Raw genomic sequence first — 20,299 nt, 5'->3', positions numbered from 1 at the left:
AACGGAGATACAAAATATTCCCTTGAGATAAGTTTAATGGGTTTGGTTATTCTGAAAGTTGGACCCAACCACTTTAGTAAGGAGTTACTAAAGTATATATTTATGGAATTAGATTTCATAAATATATGATGAATAACTTAAAGGATTAAATCGGGTACTCATGAATTAAGATGTGGTAATCTTCAAAGTGGCAGTCTACATCCATGATTTTGTATTACTACAAATATTTTATAAAGGGGTTGCATGTACAATAAAGTCTTGGGATATAATTTATAGATAAGGCCTAGAGTGCAACTATATTTATATAGTGGTATTAAATATAGTTAATGGTAACTTTGGACTTGTCAAGAGTTGACAGAAAAGCCCAAGTCCATTGGAGCTAGTGTCTTATTGGTCCCTTTTGGTCCCACTCCAAGCCATACACAAGAGCCCAAATTGGAATAGCCCAAAAAGTTAGCCCAATTAGATAATCAGTTATATATAAGAAGAGAAACATATAGAATTTAATAAGGGGGTTTTTCATTAAGATCATATTAGGAATGAAAAGTTTGTATGTGAGTGTTGGACACTCTCTTATTCTCTCCTTGGAAACTGATTGAGAGACCACACTTCTTGAAAATTAAATGGAATTAGAGTGAAGATTAAAAGTGTTCCCAAGTACTTCTAATATTTGGTTTTGAATTTCACCGCACCAAGGCACGCTTTCTTGTTCTTAAATTCTGAAACTTACATAGTACATGTTATCAATTGCGAATGAAGTAGATCCGTTAATTTTCCGCTGCACATGTTTTGTATAAGATACAAACACATATTTTCCATGTGTTTTTCCAACAACAACATGGCATCTTTATCTCTAAACAAGCATACTTATCTATCCACAAAGTAAAAGAGAGCCAAACATACAAAAGAAACCCTAGCATTCATCTAGCATATGAAGACCCTATCATACATCTAAGGCAGCAACTTGATCATAGCAGCAATGCATCAACACAGTACAAACCCTAATCATAAATCTAAGCATGCTCCATCATATCATCAAAATAAAACCATAACACAAATGCATGACTTACCCCTTTACTTATTTTGCAGCAACACAACACCTATGACATTGATGCATGGACATGTGAATGAATGGAATGACATTAAAGAAAGAAACAAACATTAAAAACCCTAATCTAAGTATGTTAAAGAAAACAAGCATACAAGACAGAGGCACAAATACGTAAAAACATTTAATAAAAAAAAGCTTTAAAAAAAGACAGCATGTGAAACAAACCAATCAAACAACATGAGGAATCTGGATTAGGGTTTCTAGGAATCTAGATTAGGATTTAACCTACATATGCATGCTCATGACATGTGTACATGGGGCTTATTCAAAACCCTAACCCATAAATGAATAAGGCAGAAAATAGAGCATGAACTAAAACTCTAATTCTAACAAACAAACATGCATCAGAACATAAAAGAACCATAAAACTACCCTAAACAAACATACATAAATATAAACTAAGCAAAAGAAAGTTAGAAAGAATACCTTAAAGTAAAAAGCTCTTAGGGTTGATTTTAGACCGTTCCCCTTAGTCAAGTCTATTTACAAACCAATAAGAGAGTGATTAGCAACGTTAAACTAAAAGGATTGGGGTTAGAAAGGTCCCAATCAAACAAAATTGACTTAAGGACATTTTGTGAAAAACTCCCTTTTGATTCACTATTTTCTACTGAATCTTAGGTTTTTCTTGTGGGTTCTGTGTGTTTTGAAAATGTACCATGTAAGGCTTTTTATAGTAGAAAAAATGGTGTTTGGAGCGACTCCCAGATAATGTGTGATTCATTCCAAACCTCAGTCATTATTGTAGAAAAACTTGTCTTTTTCATGCATCTAAAACCTTAGGAATGTGCCTTTGTACGCATGCTTTGACCCACGTACGCGGGCCGCTATCCACGTACATGGGTTGAGGGCCACATTAGTTATTTTATTTCCAAAAATAAATTTTTGCTCATTTAAAAGGTTATATTTTCTATTTTAACACTCCTTAAGTCAATTTGATATCTGATTGGGCCTTAGAGTTTGAGCATCATTGGGAAACAAGGGCCCAAGTCATAAGGGGTTCAAAAGGTAGTGCCTACACTAACCCAATTAGATAATCAGTTATTTATTTAATAAGAGTTATTAAATAAAGCAACTGATAAGGCAATTAATATGTACATATGATAAAAAGAAGAGAAAATAGTTTTTCTTTGCAGTATCTTTTGAATACACTTTTCTTTTTGGAAAATCAACGTACTTAAGAACTGATTGAGAGACCACTTATCTTGGGCACCATGTGGAATTGGGATGAAGATTGTGTTGGGGTTTATGCCCTAAAATCCAATTTGTTGGCATGTCATTAATAATTAAATTGTTTAATTATATGAGACTATTTATAAATGAACTAATGGGACATTATCATAGTCCATGAGATGCATTGTATGTGATTTAGTCACAGAAGATGTAAATCACAAGTTTCTTGTAAACTCAAAATGTAATTCGTAGTCGGTGATAAAATTAGGTGTTTCATCTGCGGAGACTATAACATATCAACTAAGATGATTTGTCTTGATTATGGAAATGGGGATTTCTAGTTGGTATGTTAATATGTTTTAAGAGTTAAGACATATTGAATCGGACATTGTGAGATTTATTATTCTCCTAATAACTATCAAATGAATAATAAATCTCACGACTTCTTTTTACATGAACCTTAATCCTGAGAGAATAATGGACTTGATCATGAGATGTAGGTTACTTTGATATCTCAGGAGTGAGATCTATTAGTCACGGTCAAACCCTCAGTATGTTGGGCAGCCACATTTAGTGTTGATGGAACATATATTCTCAAGATGGAATTCATAGTCTCTTAACGGAGATACAAAAAATTCCTTGAGATAAGTTTAATGGGTTTGGTTATTCAGAGAGTTGGGCCCAACCACTTTAGTAAGGAGTTACTAAAGTATATATTTATGGAATTGGATTTCATAAATATATAATGAATAACATAAAGGATTAAACCGGGTACTCAAGGATTAAGATGTAGTAATCTTCAAAGTGACAGTCTATATTCATGACTTTGTATTACTATGAATATTTTATGAAAGGGTTGCATGTACAATAAAGTCTTGGGATATAATTTATAGATAAGGCCTAGAGTACAACTATATTTATATAGTGGTATTAAATATAGTTAATGGTAACTTTGGACTTATCAAGAGTTGACAGAAAAGCCCAAGGCCCATTGGAGCTAGTGTCTTATTGGTCCCTTTTGGTCCCACTCCAAGCCACACACGAGCCTAATTGGAATGGCCCAAAAGGCTAGCCCAATTAGATAATCAGTTATATATAAGGAGAGAAATATACAGAATTTCATTAAGGTTTTCATGAGACCTTTTCATAAGAGTTTTCATACAAGGAATGAAAAGGTTTGTATGTGAGTGTTGGACATTCTCCTATTCTCTCTTTGATGAAAACTAATTGAGAGACCACACATCTTGGGTATTAAGTGGAATTTGAGTGAAGATTAAAAGTCTTCCCAAGTGCTTTTGATCTTCGGTTTTGAATTTCACTGCACCAAAGTACGCTCTCTTGTTTTTAAATTCTAAAACTTACATAGTGCATGTTATCGATTGTGTATGAAGTAGATCTGTTAAATTTTCGCTACGTATGTTTTGTATGCGATACAAACATGTGATTTTCCAACAGAGTGAAGGTATTCTCAAGTCTTGTTTTTGAATTTCACTGCATCAAGGTACGCTTTCTATTTTTTGTTCTAGAACTCAAGGTTATATGTTATCTCTCATGAATGAAGTAGATCCTTGTGTTGCTTTCGCTACGGGATTTGTATGAGATGCAAAACCAGTTTTTCCAACAATTGGTATCAGAGCAAACTTCAATATCATGCTTGTATAACATGTGAATGGGTTTTAGAATTAAACAAAACCATTTTCTTGGTGTTTCAAAATTCTGCAGTTATTTTTCTGCATAAAGTTTTTGTTTAATCGACCCATGTGTCATGATTAATGTACAACATACATTAACGGTTGCTTCATTGGTTGAGGCCATGGTTTAAAATTTTTGTTTTGAACCGTGTTTTAATGTTTGTAATAGAGTTGGACTCTATTTATACATCTTCTTGGGTTTAAAGAGATAAAAACTTATGAAATTTCGCACAATGTTACTTTCATGTCTTTTGATTAATTTTATTTTTGTATAGATTACAACTTTTTTAATTTTTGTATTACTTCTGCAGTATATGAGTATATCTATTATGACATGTTAACATTTGTTTCCTTGGCCATCTTTGTTTCATTATTTATGATAATTGAAAGTTCACTTGGTGTGTAAAACACTAGTGAATGTTTAGACCCCTAATTTCAAAATAACCAACACAAGTTTATATTCAAACAATGTATGTGCAGATTAATAAATATAAGCTATACCCAAATAAACAAACTACTCTAAGCCATAATTTAATCACAACACAGAAGTAATTAAAAGCAAAGAGTAAGGGTTAGAGAGATGCAAACACAAGGATAGCACCGGCACGTGTTATCGAAGAGGAAACCGAAGAACTCGGCAAAAAACCTCTCCGCTGCCCTCCAAGCGGTAAAATGATCCACTAGAAAATCAATTAGAATACATAAATAGCAATAGACCCTCCAAGCCTAATCTACCCGATGCACCTAAGTCCTCCAAGCTTCTTGCTCCAACAGGGTTAAGCCTAACATTGTCTTCTCTAGCTTACCGGATCCCACAATAAGCCCATTGCATCAACCAAATGAATTGGTCCTCTCTGAACTACTTTCCAAGCACCAAATAACCTTCTTACTGATATAAGTATGGTGAGATAAGGATTTGGTTAAAGCTTCTCTCAAGGGTATGTCAATGGAGAGGGTAAGAGTAAAGGAATTTGAGAATCAAAGGTATAAGATTGTGGATGAATCAATCTTGTTGTTCTCTAGGGTTTATCTCTCAAAATTCTCTCTAGAAACTTTCTACATTTCGTGGGTATAAGGGTATATATAGTAGGGTATAAGAAGGAATGTGAAAAGTCATTTTTATGCATAACAGGGGGTTTTGACGACTCACTTGCGACTGGGATAAGTCACGAGTTCCATTCGCCAAATAACTAACTGGACAAACTATACTTTTTGTCCTATAGTGTTCCAGCTATCATAATCCATCAACTTCCTACATGCTTCACACGTGTGGCACTTCTGGCGAGTCATCAGTCGCAAGTCACTCGCGAGTTCCAGTCTCGAGAATGCTTTTGATTGCACACACACACTTGAATTCTTCACACTCTCTCACACACAACCCTTACATGATTCCCACCTAAATACAGGGCATCTAATTGCTGAATTACAAGAAAATTTGGCACAGAATAAAGCCAACACATGGTTGAATAAATTCAACCTTATAATAATGATAATAAGACAACTTGATGTTGAGCTTATTAGCCATCTTATAAATACGTGTTAATTCCCTTGGATCCGTATGTTATTTTGGAAGTGTGTTTCATATGTCGTGGATTATTTGGAGACATACAAAGATTGAAATCTTTTAAAGAGATCCATTCCTAATGAGATTAGGATTTTATTTTCAAGGGTTTCTAGAATTATTAGGGTTGAAACCTTTAATGTTTGATCTATAAATCTTTATTTATAAAATCAAAAGCTATTTTTGATGGAAAATAATAAAAACATCAAAAACAGTTTTCAGAAAATTCTGAAAAAATTCTGTTTTATGAGTCTCGATCAATCGAGAATTCCTTTCGATCGATCAAATGTTCTTTTCGATTGATCGAATAGGAATCAAAAATCGATCGAATGAGGTAGTGACTTTATGATGAATTTCTTCACTTCTTCGATCAATCGAGAAAAATGTTCGACTGATCAAAGGTCCTGGATTTTGAATTTTCACTTGCTTTTGACTAAGTGTTAAAACTTTGATAAAAAACAAGGCTGTGTGTGATGAGATTACACATGATTCTATATAAAGTGATAAATTTTTATAGTCCTTAAAAGTTAAAGACATTTATTAATCATTATCTAACTAAGAGGCCTAATGAGATTAAAGATATTAGTTAAATAGAACTCTTAGTCCTAAATTGTTTTGGACTTGCCTTTTGAGAAACATCCCTAATGAGATTGGAATTGTTGTATTATTAAAAGTCCTTAATTTATTTAATTAGAAGTTTTAATGAGATTAAAGCTCTAATTAAAAGTTATATAGTTTATAATAAGATTAGAATTCTTTATCAAATAAGGATAGAGTTCTTTATAACTAAAATTTGATTCATTAGAGTAAAGGAATCCTAAATAGTTTAGGACATTCATTTTAGTTAGTGATTCTAATGAGATTAGAGTCTTTTACAAATGCAAGGTTATAAATTGTGATGAGATCACAATAATCTAAAGAAAACCCAAATAACATGTGGGAGTGTTGGATTCAAAATAACCCTTTTGTTAAGTTTATTGTAATGTAAATAGGTACCTTGTCTTGGCCATGGGCCTTGCATTCCATGCAGAGAGTATTTACTTCACGAATTACATGATTAAATTTCTTTGTGATTACACGAATGTTTGTTACACTATTGTGACGTGACTTAGTCAGTTCACATTGAATTTAAACAATTAAACACATTTGATGTATAGGGTTAAAATTGTGATAAAATCACAATGATTTCAAGACAATCCACTTGTTTTAAAATTTCTAGTGGGAGAGAGATTCAAGAGTTGAGTCTCGCAGCCTCCATTGACAGTTCATAAGTGGTGTAGGGTAAACACCTCGTCTTAGCTTCGACCTTGCGTTCCATGCAAAGGGTATTTATTTCATGGTACTACAAGATTGATCTTCCCGGCTTATAGTGGTGTAGGCAAGCACTTCATCTTAGCCTCGAGCTTTGTGTTCACGAAAAGGGTGTTTTGCATCATGGTACTACAAGATTAAGCTTTACAAGGGTAGATTTATGTGGCTACACATGAGTCTAGGCAATAGTGTACACTAGACTAAGTTTGATAGTATCCTCTATGCTGAGTTCTTGCTATTATTACTTAGAGGCTAAGGGAAGAGCATCAAATTATTTTTGTTTGGTAAGAGTTACCATGGTAGCATTAATAATGAGAATATTTCTCACTTGATCATAGTGGTCAGTATTCACTCTATGTTAAGGGATATCAATTGCAGGATTGAGTTGTCGTTGCACCTAATATAATATGGTTTTAGGGTTCCATATTATATGGTTGTGGATGCAAAATTATAATGTCCATGTAATTATGTTCATAGTCTCAAATTAAAGTTGTCATAAATTTTGTTCTCTGACTACTATTTAATCACATTGACTAACAAATAATTTTGGACATTGTACTTAAAAGAGCTAAAGTATATATGTTTCGAATCAGCATTGTCATAATTTCCCATACATGATGCATTTTTGGAAGAGAGCTTATGATGTGATTATAGTCTCATTGAGATGCTAAAATGTTACATTGACTTTTATCTCAATTGTGCTACAACATTAGATGCAAAAGTTAGCACTAAGTTTAGACTTTATATTAAGCCTAATGGAGATTGGTATGAATCATATTAAGTGCTAAGAAAGGCTTAAGGAGTTCCAATTCTATGTCATTTTCTGAAAATGTTTTCATCTTTAAATGAATTGGAATCCTTGGATGTAGAGATTAATTGTTAATCTCATATAGCTATGATCTCCAAGTCCTTGTTAGAATCATTTGATCAATTTAGATTGTTTCGAAAATAAATAAATTCTTTTTATTTCATTTGAGTTGATAAGTGAGTTCTACGCAACGGAAGACATCCTATAAGCTAAGGTTAGGATCAATATGACTTAATTCAACTTCTAAGTCTCAACAAAAGATAAGGGTGGTAAGAAGCAGAATGATAATACCAAACAGTTGGGCAAGTTAGTTGTCCTAGGAGTTGCCAAAAAGGAAATTAAACTCAAAAGCATGACCTAAAGGAAAGTGTTTCCATCATGGTAAAGCTAAGCATTGTCCATAATTGTAATTTAGAAGGAAATTTACGTATTTTACTTTTAAAGAAAAAGTTCCCATCCTTTAGTATTGTATGTTTTGGCACTTAAGTCTAGGTCTTATCTATATATATATAAAACCGAAACCTCCGAAGCTTCCACAATTTTCCACGTCAGCATTTAATATTTTTTTTAATTTGATTTATATGTTTTGATTTTTTTCCCAACCCATTTACTCACGTCAGCATTATTAAAAATAAAAATTAAATCTCATTATTTCCCCCACCAGATACACGTTACAAAACCGATACACCTTCAAAACCTAAACCTAAAACCGATACTTCCTCAAAATCTCTCTCTTCTCTTCTCACACAATAACATCACCTTCCCCTAAACCTAAAACTCACCCTTTCCTTCCCCCAAAATCAAAACCCAAAACTCAGATTCTCCCACCCATGTTGGAATAGCTGAAAATCATGTGATCAAATGCTTTGCGGCAATCTCCTACGCTTCCAGATTTTGGAGTACATAGTCATCAGTGAAATGCCAATAGAGACATCTGAATCTGAGCCCAACTTTGCAATCTAGGCACGCAGATGAGTCCCAATGCCTGATCTATTCAAAAGTGCAACAGCTATAGTCCATGGCGAAATCAGCCATCAACATATCACAGAACAACATAAGGGTCTTTTCAATGTACCCATTTTGACCTTTTCAACATATCACCCTTTCCACACCCAATGCCTAGGTACGCTTGCTTTCCTCTTTCTCTTTTCTCTGAATTTAAGTTTTTCAATTGAAACCAAACAGAGGAATGGCAACCTACTTATTGATGAAAACAGAGGAAATATTTCTCTCTTTTTTTTTTTTTAATTTGGACATATGATTTAGGTTATGGTATTGTGGTCTGATTGGTTTTGATTTAGGAAGAACAGATGCTTGACATTGATTTGTAAAGCCTTTGTTTTTTTTAATTAGGGCTATTTTAGGCAGGGTACCGATTGTTGTTGTTCTTTGATTTTTTAAATTCCCCAGTTTAAATTATTTAACAAATTTACCATCTTTGGCTCATATATTTGTTTCACGTTGACCTTTGGTTCTTTGCAATTCAATTTTCAGTTGCTTATTTTGGATTCTCATATATTATGCAGCAAACAAGAGTTCAGATTGTCATTCAATACTACAACTGTTGGATGGAGAAATTGTTGGGAAAACATGTGAAAAAAAACGTATTTGTATCTCATACAAAACATGCGCAACGGAAAATTAACGGATCTACTTCATTCGCAATTGATAACATGTACTATGTAAGTTTCAGAATTAGAGAATAAGAAAGCATACCTTGGTGCGATTAAATTCAAAACCTAAGATTAGAAGCACTTGGGAATACTTTTAATCTTTACTCCAATTCCACTTAATGCCCAAGATGTGTGGTCTCTCAATCAGTTTCCAATGAGAGAATAAGAGAGTGTCCAACACTCACATACAAACCATTTCATTCCTTGTATGAAAACACTAATGAAAAGGTCTTATGAAATTCTGTATGTTTCTCTCCTTATATATAACTGATTATCTAATTGGGTCATTCCAATTGGGCTCTTGTGTGTGGCTTGGAGTGTGACCAAAAGGGACCAATAAGACACTAGCTCCAATGGGCCTTAGGTTTTTCTATCAACTCTTGACAAGTTCAAAATTACCATTAACTATATTTAATACCACTATATAAATATAGTTGCACTCTAGGCCTTATCTATAAATTATATCCCAAGACTTTATTATACATGCGACCCATTCATAAAATATTCGTAGTGATACAAAGTCATGGATACAGACTACCACTTTGAAGATTACTACATCTTAATCCTTGAGTATCCAATTTAATCCTTTAAGTTATTCATTATATATTTATGAAATTCAATGCCATAAATATATACTTTAGTAATTCCTTACTAAAGTGGTTGGGCCCAACTCTCTAAATAACCAAACCCATTAAACTTATCTTAATGAAATATTTTGTATCTCCGTTAAGAGACTATGAATTCCATCTTGAGAATACATGTTCCATCAACACTAAATGTGGCTGCCCAACATACTGAGGTTTTGACCTTGTCTAATAGATCTCACTCCTGATATATCAAAGCAACTTGCATCTCATGATCAGGTCTATTATTCTCTCAGGATTTAGAGTTGATGTAAATAAAAGTCGTGAGATTTATTATTCATTTGACAATCATTAGGAGAATAATAAATCTCACAACGGTCTGGTTCAATATGTCTTAACTCTTAAAACATATCAACATATCAACTAGAAATCTCCATTGCCATGATCAAGACAAATCATGAAACGCCCAATTTCATCACCGACTAAGAACTAAAATTCTGAGTTTACAAATAACTTGTGATTTATATCTTCCGTGACTTTTCACATAAATCACATACTATGCATCTCATGGACTAAGATAATGTCCCATTAGTTCATTTATAAATAGTCTCATATAATTAAACAATTTAATTATTTATGACATGCCAATAAATTGAATTTTAGGGCATAAACCCCAACAGAAATGGCCCACCCTTCAACACCTATCTCTGGCCTCTCTTGAGGTAATTATTAATAATTAGTAATTTGGGTTTTGTTTGTTTGTCTAATTCAATTGTTATAATGTGGGGGGATTTGAACCCTGTTGGAAACAAACATGAGGTGTTAGTTTAGCTATGAGACTTGTGGCTGTTTTGTTTTGTTTTGTTGATTCTTAGGAAAAACGTGATGTGAACTCTTTTAAGTTTTAAGAGTTAAATGTTAGTTTATTGGTTTTGGTTTGCAGAAGGTCAATGAAATGTGGGTTGGTTTGGGATACTACTGCTGAGCACGTTTTCTGCTTGAGGTGCACTCTTCTTATCTATCATTTTCCTATTAATATTTTGTTTATATATGTATATAATATAGTTAACTAAACTATCAATACTATTCCAATGGGATTTGCTGAATTTTTGTTCAATAGTTATATCTATGATTGCCTTCTTAACTAAAACCAAGACGCTTAATACACTTGTATGCTATAAAATACATATGATACAAGCTGAATTCTACCAGGAAATGGCAGTCTCTTGGCTCCCCGAAAGTTGATCCTACCAGATACTTTCGCCACTAGAGGTTTACAATCAATAGAATTCAATTTGCAATGAGAGAGAGAAACACCATCAAGTCATCAGCGAAACATAATTAGGTACTTCATTGAAAGCTTCCCTTCCTTAAATTGTAGAGTACTTAAAATTTGAGCTTTCAACATATGAGTGACATTGGCATAGAAAATCTCACTCTTTTTAGGATTTATAGCTAGACTAGGTAGCTTTTGGATCTTTGTGAGAAGATCATTTACAAGCTGAAAAGAAGACTTACCAGTTACACTAAACACCATGAAGTCTTCAGCAAAACATAATTGTGTTAGCTTTATACTTAAACACTTTAGGTGAAATTTGGAAGACCTTGGACAGCCAGCTACATTAATTGAGAGAGAGCTTCAATGCAATATTAAACAAATGTGGGGATAGGTGACCCCCTTTGATACCGGAAAAGTATGGGGCAAATCAAACTTCTTTTATCATTATTAATTGGTTTCATAGTATTTTTCATTACATATTTACATGTCCAAAGCTGAGTACAAGAAAATCTTGTGGGTTTGTATTTAAAATACAATACGATTTCAATAATTCAAAACCTAACCCAAGCTAATTCTTGCATTGTTGCAACAGAGACTAGCTTTGGAACTGATAAACCTTCTATTGGAATTTCAAAAAGTGGAAGTATGTTAAATTTTGATTACCATATGTTAAATTGTTTTTTTACCTCATAATATCTCTTATAGTTATTAATTTATTTGAATTACTCTATGCTCAGGCACGCATCTGTATGACAAAATGTCTAAAAAAAGGTATTGTATCATGTTTGAAATTTCACCTCAGTATCAGAGGATGGAGCTAACCAGTGCCTATAATCTCTCTCTGATTTGTTTCATTTGTTTCTCTTTTATTTTCTCAGGGCTCAAACTTAGACCCTATCCTCTCTCTCTCTAATCTCAACTAAATCCATCACCACTCTCAATTTCCTTCTGTCGCTGATGTTGCATAAGGTAATGTTTTGTATTCAATTCTTTATTATATAATATTTTCTCAAAAATTCTTTTCTTAGTGCTATTTGATTACAATTTAGATGTCATGGAGTCAAACTTAATTCTTGTTGATAAAATCATTGATCGGTCGATTACAATTATGCTTGATGCTCTATTCATTCTCTAACATAACAAAAGCTATAAACTATACTTATCAAAGTTGCGTCAATGAATTTATGGTTGCAAGGCTTCATAGTTGGTGTTCGTTGAATTGTGGTTAGCCCATGATAGGAAACTTGATGGGATTTGGAATATGAATGATTAATTTTTGGGTTTGTGCTTTAGTTAAATTTATATCCCACAAAATTTTCATGCTAAAATTAAATGCAAATTTGATTTTGGGTTTTCGGTTTTTATGTGGTCTTTTAATATTGTGAGTGATTCCAGGCATATACAACCTACACAAAAGATCAACCTCAGGCAGCATGTTGAGGTAAAAACAAAAACCTATGTTGTTGGGGGGCATAACCACATAAATAAATTGTTGTATTTGTTATGTTTGTTTTCATATTTAGTGTCACAATTCTGTTTTTCTTTTTTCCTTTTTTTGAGAAAGAATTTGAATAATATTATTTAAAAAGATTGGCTAAAACAGCCTGAAATACAGAAAAAAGTTGTGGTGGAACATTCTCCATCTACAGTAAAAGTTTGGAATATTAATGGTGTGTCTAACCAAACTATGAGCAACAAAGTTCTGTTTTGCTATATTGGTAGTTCTAGCAATAATAAGTTGTGCAATGTGATATTGGCATCACTATTTTTTACTTTTTTTGGTACCCTTGTAACTTCTTGAAACATTCAAATATATATGCTTTATTTAATCACACGTCCCTACATTGTGCAATGCTTGAATGAACTTTTTAGAAGTTTTCTACTTTTATTTGTTATTGGCCAGAATTTGTGACTTTTTAATATGGCAAATATAGTAGGCAAGATCACCATTGAGCAATTGTAGGCAATGAGAGTTTTAGTAGGGATGACATTAACAGAGCAAGATCCTTGGTCCCTTTGTAAGCGTTTGTTTCCTATTAATTTGTTTCTTCTCTTTGATTTGTATATATTTGGGATATACTTTTGGTGTTATTGAAATTGTTTTGGATATTAGGAATTGAAATTGTCTTGGATCTTGATAAAAGCTTATAGGAGTTGGGATTGTTAATCTATTTTGTTATTTATTTCTAAATTTCATGATGAAAACCAATGGAATACTTATTTTCATGAAGATTATAGAAATGTTGAACTTTTTTAATAATTCAATAGTTGGGGTGGGGTTATTATGAAATTTATTTACATTAAAAGTGTTTGGTTTTACATTGTAAATCTTTGATGAATTGGTATAATTTGGTGCTATACTTGATACTAATTTGGCGAAAAATTAAGTAGCTTGAAGAAGTTTAGAAAAGAGAAGAGCCTAAGAAATGGAGGAAATACATTCTTGAAAAGCATTGGATAAAGCTTGAAGATGTAAGCACACACAACAAAAAATCTTGGTTTAGGTGGCGTTTTTTTTAGCGACGTTTTTAAATTCGCCGCTATAAGTGGTATATTGTGATGTTTTTGAAAAACGCTGCTAAAGAGTGAGTGTTTAGCGACGTTTTCAAAAAAACGTCACTATAACTCAAAACAATAGCGACGTTTTTGAAAACGCCACAATAAGGATAGTTTTAGTAGCGTTTTCTGGTTTATAGCTACGTTTTAAGAAAACGTCGCTATAGGTATTAAAGAATGCTACCGGTTCCGCACAAACTTTTGCCAGCAAAAGAAAAAAAAACTCTTGCCCCCATTTTTGACTTTTCCACACAAACTTTTCCCAAGAAAAAAACTTTTGCCCCCCTTTTTTGACTTTTCCACACAAACTCATTCATTTCCCACACTTTTTCCCCCCCTTTTTTTTTTAACTTTGTTTTTCTTTCTTTTCTTTTGTTCACCGTGTCCCACACTCCCACTTCCCTTCTTTTGTTTTTCTTTCTTTTCCTTTTGTTCACTTCGTGCCCCACACTCTCAGTTCTATAGTCTCTCCTCTCCCATTCCAAAGCAGCCACACCTCTTCTCCCTCAAGCCGCCACACATCTTCTCTCCTCCCTTGCCACCCCTAGCCACTGTTGTAGCAACCCCAAGCCACCGCTGACCCACTGTTGCTTTAAAGTGTAAGTCTTTGTTTTTAGCTTATAAGTTTGCTTTGATCTGGTTTTTCTTTGATGGTCATGGAGTTTTTGTGCTAATTTTTGCTCTTTTTTCTGTTTTGGTTGGAAAGTTTTTGTTGTTCAAGTTTCTTTAGAGTGTAAGTCCTTGTTTTTGACTTATGGGTTTGCTTTGATTTGGCTTTTCTTTAATGGGTCATGGAGTTTTTGTGCTAATTTTGTGCTTCTTTTTTTTTTTTTTTCGTTGGAAATTCGTACATAAAGCTTTTATTCAGATTTGGCTTTTTGAGCAAAAGGACCTGAGGATCAAGGGCCAAATGATTGTAAGTTTATGTACAAGTTTGTAAATCTTGTATTTCTTTTATTTCTACTATTAATTTTTCTATAGTTGGTAGATTTCAATTTTTTTTTTTTTTTTTTTGTTATTGGTTTTGTGGTTTAGCTAGCTTGAAATTAATTTTTAAAAAGAACCCACTACCCACTAATGTCTACAAGGAGATTCTTCCATTAAATGAGGATTTTTGACCCAAAAAAAAAAGCAAGAGGACAAATGCTTTTGTGATGTTTGTAAACTATTAGTGTTATTATTTGCGGCGTTTTAAAAATGTTGCTAAATCTATTTTCCACCATTATATACGAAAATGTTATATTATTTAGTGACGTTTTCTAAAACGTCATTAAAAGTTTTTGTACGCTATAGTGATTGCTCTATAGCGACGTTTTTGAATGTCGCAAAAGAAAACGTCGCTGTAGACCATTTGTGTCTATAGTGACGTGTTTGGGGTTTTAGTGACGTTTTACAAACGTCGCCTAAACCCAGATTTCTTGTAGTGACAATTGTATATTTATTCTATTTATTGGTTCTTTTGTAATACTTATTAAACCAAATGTAAGAGCACATTATGATTATTGTAATATATTACTTCATAATATTTGTATTTATCTCATTTTTAATATTACTTCATAATATTACATGTTTCATCTTATATTAGAGCCAATTTAGCTTTCAATAATTGAAATTTGAGAAATGTTTAAACCTGAACATGTTAACATTTAATTTAAAACAATCCTGTGCATCACACGGGTTAGCGACTAGTTAATTTAAATGATATTCTAGACTGATGAAAGATGGGCTTTTAGAACCATTAGTTTTTTGTTATATTCTCAGTCTATGAATTTTATTTAAAGGATAATATGACCTAGGGCTCCTTTATTGTAAAAGAATATAGTTCCAATGACTTCTTTAAGTCAATGCATACATGAAGGAGGAATATGACTCTTTTAGAAATGGTAAAATACATGATAAATATTTCTATTTACTTATTTCTTTTGAAGATATACTCTAATTATTGCTGTACATTTTCTAAAATTGATTCCAAAAGTTTGTTCCTAGGACATTTGTCAAATTGTGGATTAGATGAAAACCTAATATATGATACTTCCACTTTTGGAGATGTCCAGCATTTGTGCTAGAAGGAAGTTTGACAAATTGGAATCAAAAGGTAAAAAAATGTATGTTTATGTTGGGTATCCAAAAGGAATTGTGGAAAATTATTTTAGTAGTCATAAAGATGAAAAGGTATTTGTATAGTACAAATACAAAGTTTCTAGATAACGACTATGTGAATAATCTTAAAGCTAGATTTAGAACTATTCTAGAAGAAAAGTGTCAGATTCTATTGTAGGAAAAATATGAAAATACATTTAGAAATGAGATGGTTGTATTAGATACACCACAAGACACCACAAGACACTATTCTATAGATAGTAGTACACCAGTACAATATCGTAGTGGCAGGATTATCAAATTACCTAATAAATTCATACTTTTGGGAAAAACTTGAGAAGTTATCTCTCAAGGATATGAATTTGAGCCCCAGTTTTATGTAGAGGCAATAGATGATATGAATATGGATGACTGGATCAAAGTTATGTAAATAGAATTAGATTCTATTTAAAAGTATAGAACTTGTAGAGGCACCTAATGGCATCAAGCTTATTGTTTTCAAAAAGGTCTACAAGAAAATGAGATTGATAGATTAGAAGGTGTAAACCTTCAAAGTCAAAACTAGTGGCGAAAATATTTATTCAGAAAGAAATGGATCGATTATGAAAATATTTTTTCACCAATAGTCATCTTTGAATCTATCTAAATTATCTTATCCATTGTATTTCATTTAGAAGGAATATGACAATGGATATCAAGAAAGCTTCTCTTAATGGCAATCTTGAGAAAGACATCTATAAGATGTAGCTAGACTAGTTCAAAGCAAAGAACCAGTTATATTTAATATGCAGGTTGCTTCAAATCCATTTATGGACTAAAGCAAGCATCTAAATCATAGAATATCATTTTTGATCAAACAATCAAATTGTTTGATTTTGATCAAGTAGTGATAAGTCTTATGTGTGTAAAAGCTATATAGAGTAATAAATCTCTTAATGTATATTGATAGCATTCTAATCATTTAGAATGATGTACATATATTGTCATCAATAGAGTTTTTATTGTCAAGATCAGTTTGATCTAAAGTACTTGGGCAAGATTGGTTACATCCTAAGAATTAAACATTGGTAAGATTTAGAAATTAGGATGTTGGGTCTATCTTAAATTGCTTATATAGATTAGATTCTAGCCAAGTATAGCATGTGATACTTCAAGAAAGGATTCCTACCTTTTAAGTTTAAAGTTCTTTTGTAAAGGACTATAGTCTGAATACTTATAAAAGAAAGAGCATATGAAGACTGTTCCGTATACCATGTTAATAGGAAGTCTCAATTATGCTATGTTATATGCTTGGCCAAATATCTATTTTGCAGTGGGCATTGTAAGCAAATATCAATTAAAATCCAGGATTACTTAATTTAGTAGAAGCAAAGCATATACTCAAATATCTTAGGAGAATACACATTAAGCGTAAGTATTATCTCATTAGAGAAATATGAGCACGTGGGATATAGTAGTAGAAAAGATAATTTATGCCATAAATCTAGCTGAAACTTCTTTCCAGACCTTGCCTTAGAGTGACTATGATTTACTCTAAAGGGAAGTAAGTGTCAGATACACGCAAAATTGTCTTTGAGGGCAAGAGGGAGATTGTTACTGTTTATGTTCTAAAATCCAATTTATTGACATGTTAAATAATTAAATTGTTTAATTTTATGAGACTATTTGTAAATGAACTAATTGGACATTATTATAGTCATTGAGATGCATTGTATGTGATTTAGTTACAAAAGATAGAAATCACAAGTTTCTTTTAAACTCAAAATGTAGTTCGTAGTTGGTGATGAAATTGAGCGTTTCATCTACGAAGACTATAACATATCAACTAAGATGGTTTGTCTTGATCATGGAAGCGGAGACTTCTAGTTGATGTATTGATATGTCTTGAGTGTGTAAGACATATTGAAGTGAAGCGCTGTGAGATTAATTATTTAATTAAAAATTTTCACCTGAATGATTAATCTCACGACTTTTAATTTCATAAACTCTCAATCCTGAAAGGATAGTGAATCTGATCATGAAATATAGGTTACTTTAATATATCAAGAGTTGGATCTAATTTAACAGTCAAAACCTCAATATGTTGGATAACTACATGTAGTATTGAGGGAACACATATTCTCAAGTTGAAATCCATAATCTCTTTTTATAGAGACACGAAATATCCCCTTGAGAAAAATTTAATGGGAACTGGTTATTCAGAGCTGGCCACTTTAGTAAGGAGTTGCTAAAATTTGTATTTATTGAAATTATATTTCATAAATATGAATAACTAAAAGATTAAACCAGGTACTCAAGGAATAAAATGGTTGTTTATAAAGTGACAGTTCATTATGACTTTATTCAATATGGATATTTCATGGAGGGGTTAAATGATATCATATTAGAGTCTTGAGATATAATCACTAATAAGGCCTAGAGTGCAATTATATTTCCATAATGGTTCTTGTTATATAATTAATGGTAACTTTGGGTATGTCAAGAATTGATAGATAGATCTAAAGCCCATTAGAGTTAGAGCCTTATTAGTTCTTTTGGTCCCATCCTAAGCCACACACTTAAGCCCAATTGGCCTGGCCCAAAAGGTTAACCCAATTAGATAATCGATTATTTTATTTAATAAGAGTTGCTAAATAAAGTAACTGCTAAGATAGTTAATATGTGCATATGATAAAAAGAAGAGAAAACAGATTTTCTCTACAGTAGCTTTTGAATACACTTTTCTTTTTGGAAAATTAACGTACTTAAGAACTGATTGAAAGATCACCCATCTTGGGCACTATGTGAAATTGGGGTGAAGATTGATGATATTCTCAAGTCTTATTTTTGAATTTCACTGCATCAAGGTATATTATCAGTTCTTTGTTCTAGAACTCAAAGTTATATGTTATCGCTCATGAATGAAGTAGATTCTTGTGTTGCTTCCGAATTTTTCCAACACCATTATCAAAGGTTACTTTTGCTAATTAGTAAATTAATTTAATATTATTTGTTAGGATATTTTTCCTGAAATTAAGGGATAATATTTAACAACTATTTAATTCTGGTAAAAATTTATGATTTAAGTTTCAACAAATTCAAATTATATTCAAACTGAAAGTCTATTATAAAAAATTCTAAACTTAAATCACATACAATAACTCACATTTTCTTTCTTAAAAAAAAATCCCACGTTTTGCCTTTCACTCTGACTAAAAGTTTTTTATTAATATTTTAAGAACAATTAATTAGTAAATTAATTTTATATAATTTTTTATGATATATTTCCTCAAATTAGGGGATAATATTTAACAATTGTTTAATTTAGACAAAACTTTATCATTTAAATTTCAAAAAATTTAAATTCTATTTAAACTAAAAGTTTATTATAAAAAATTCTAAATTTAAATATTTCAATAAATAAGAATTCTATTCAAACTAAAAGTCTATTATAAAAAATTCTAAACTTAAATCCTAGACAACAACCCACATTTTCTTTCTAATAAAAAAAACACATTTTGACTTTTACTCTAATTAAAAATCTATTATCAACATTTTAAGAATAACTAATTAGTAAATTGATTTTATATTATTTGTTATATTATATTTCCTCAAATTAAGGGATAACATTTAATAGCTATTTAATTTAAATAAACTAAAATTCTATTAAATTAATATTTTTTCTTCAGAATATTAAGTTGCAAGTTTCTTGGCTAAGGGATAATATTTAACAATAATTTAATTTAGATAAAACTTTATTATCTAAGTATTAGAAATTTAATTTCTACTCCAACTAATAGTCTATTACCACTATATATATATAGCCATCGATTTTTGATATAATCTCTCTTAACCATTAAAGTCATCCTTATAATTAAATCACACACAATACACCCCATGTTGTTATATTTTTTTCATTTTTTTTCCCGAGATGCAACTTATGCTTATATTTTAATCTTATAAATTCATCTTACTTACTGCTCTTTGTTTCTAAATTTGTGTACGAAATATTATGCTAAAAGAAGTTTACTATAAAGAAACAAAACAATGGACACCCATTTAAGTTAAAATCCAAACTCTAAACAATCAGAACTTAAGTAAGAGATTTAGAGTTCGATCATCACTTACATGAAAAATTGATTGATGTCTTGATTTGATGATAAAGAGTTATTATTAGGAACAGATGCTATAAATTAAAATTCTCTAAAGAAAATTAAAGCAATTTTTTTAATAGAACTATTTACTTATTTTATAATTTATAATTTATTATTAATATTTATTTAATAATTTTACTTTAATTATTTTTAAAAATATATTAGCTTACATATAAATTTTCATGAAGCATGCATCCTGTAAGTGCACAATTGCACCTGGACCCAAAGACAATCACGGGGTCAGGCCCAATGAGCCTTAAACAATGAAACTTGTAGAGTGTGGGCTTGAAATCTAGATTAGAAGTACTGGGAACTTGAT

Source organism: Castanea sativa, chromosome 5 (genome assembly GCF_040712315.1).
Source record: "Castanea sativa cultivar Marrone di Chiusa Pesio chromosome 5, ASM4071231v1".
In the NCBI taxonomy this organism is placed as follows: domain Eukaryota; kingdom Viridiplantae; phylum Streptophyta; class Magnoliopsida; order Fagales; family Fagaceae; genus Castanea; species Castanea sativa.
The sequence above is the reverse complement of the archived record's forward strand: the minus strand, read 5'-3'. Positions refer to the sequence as shown.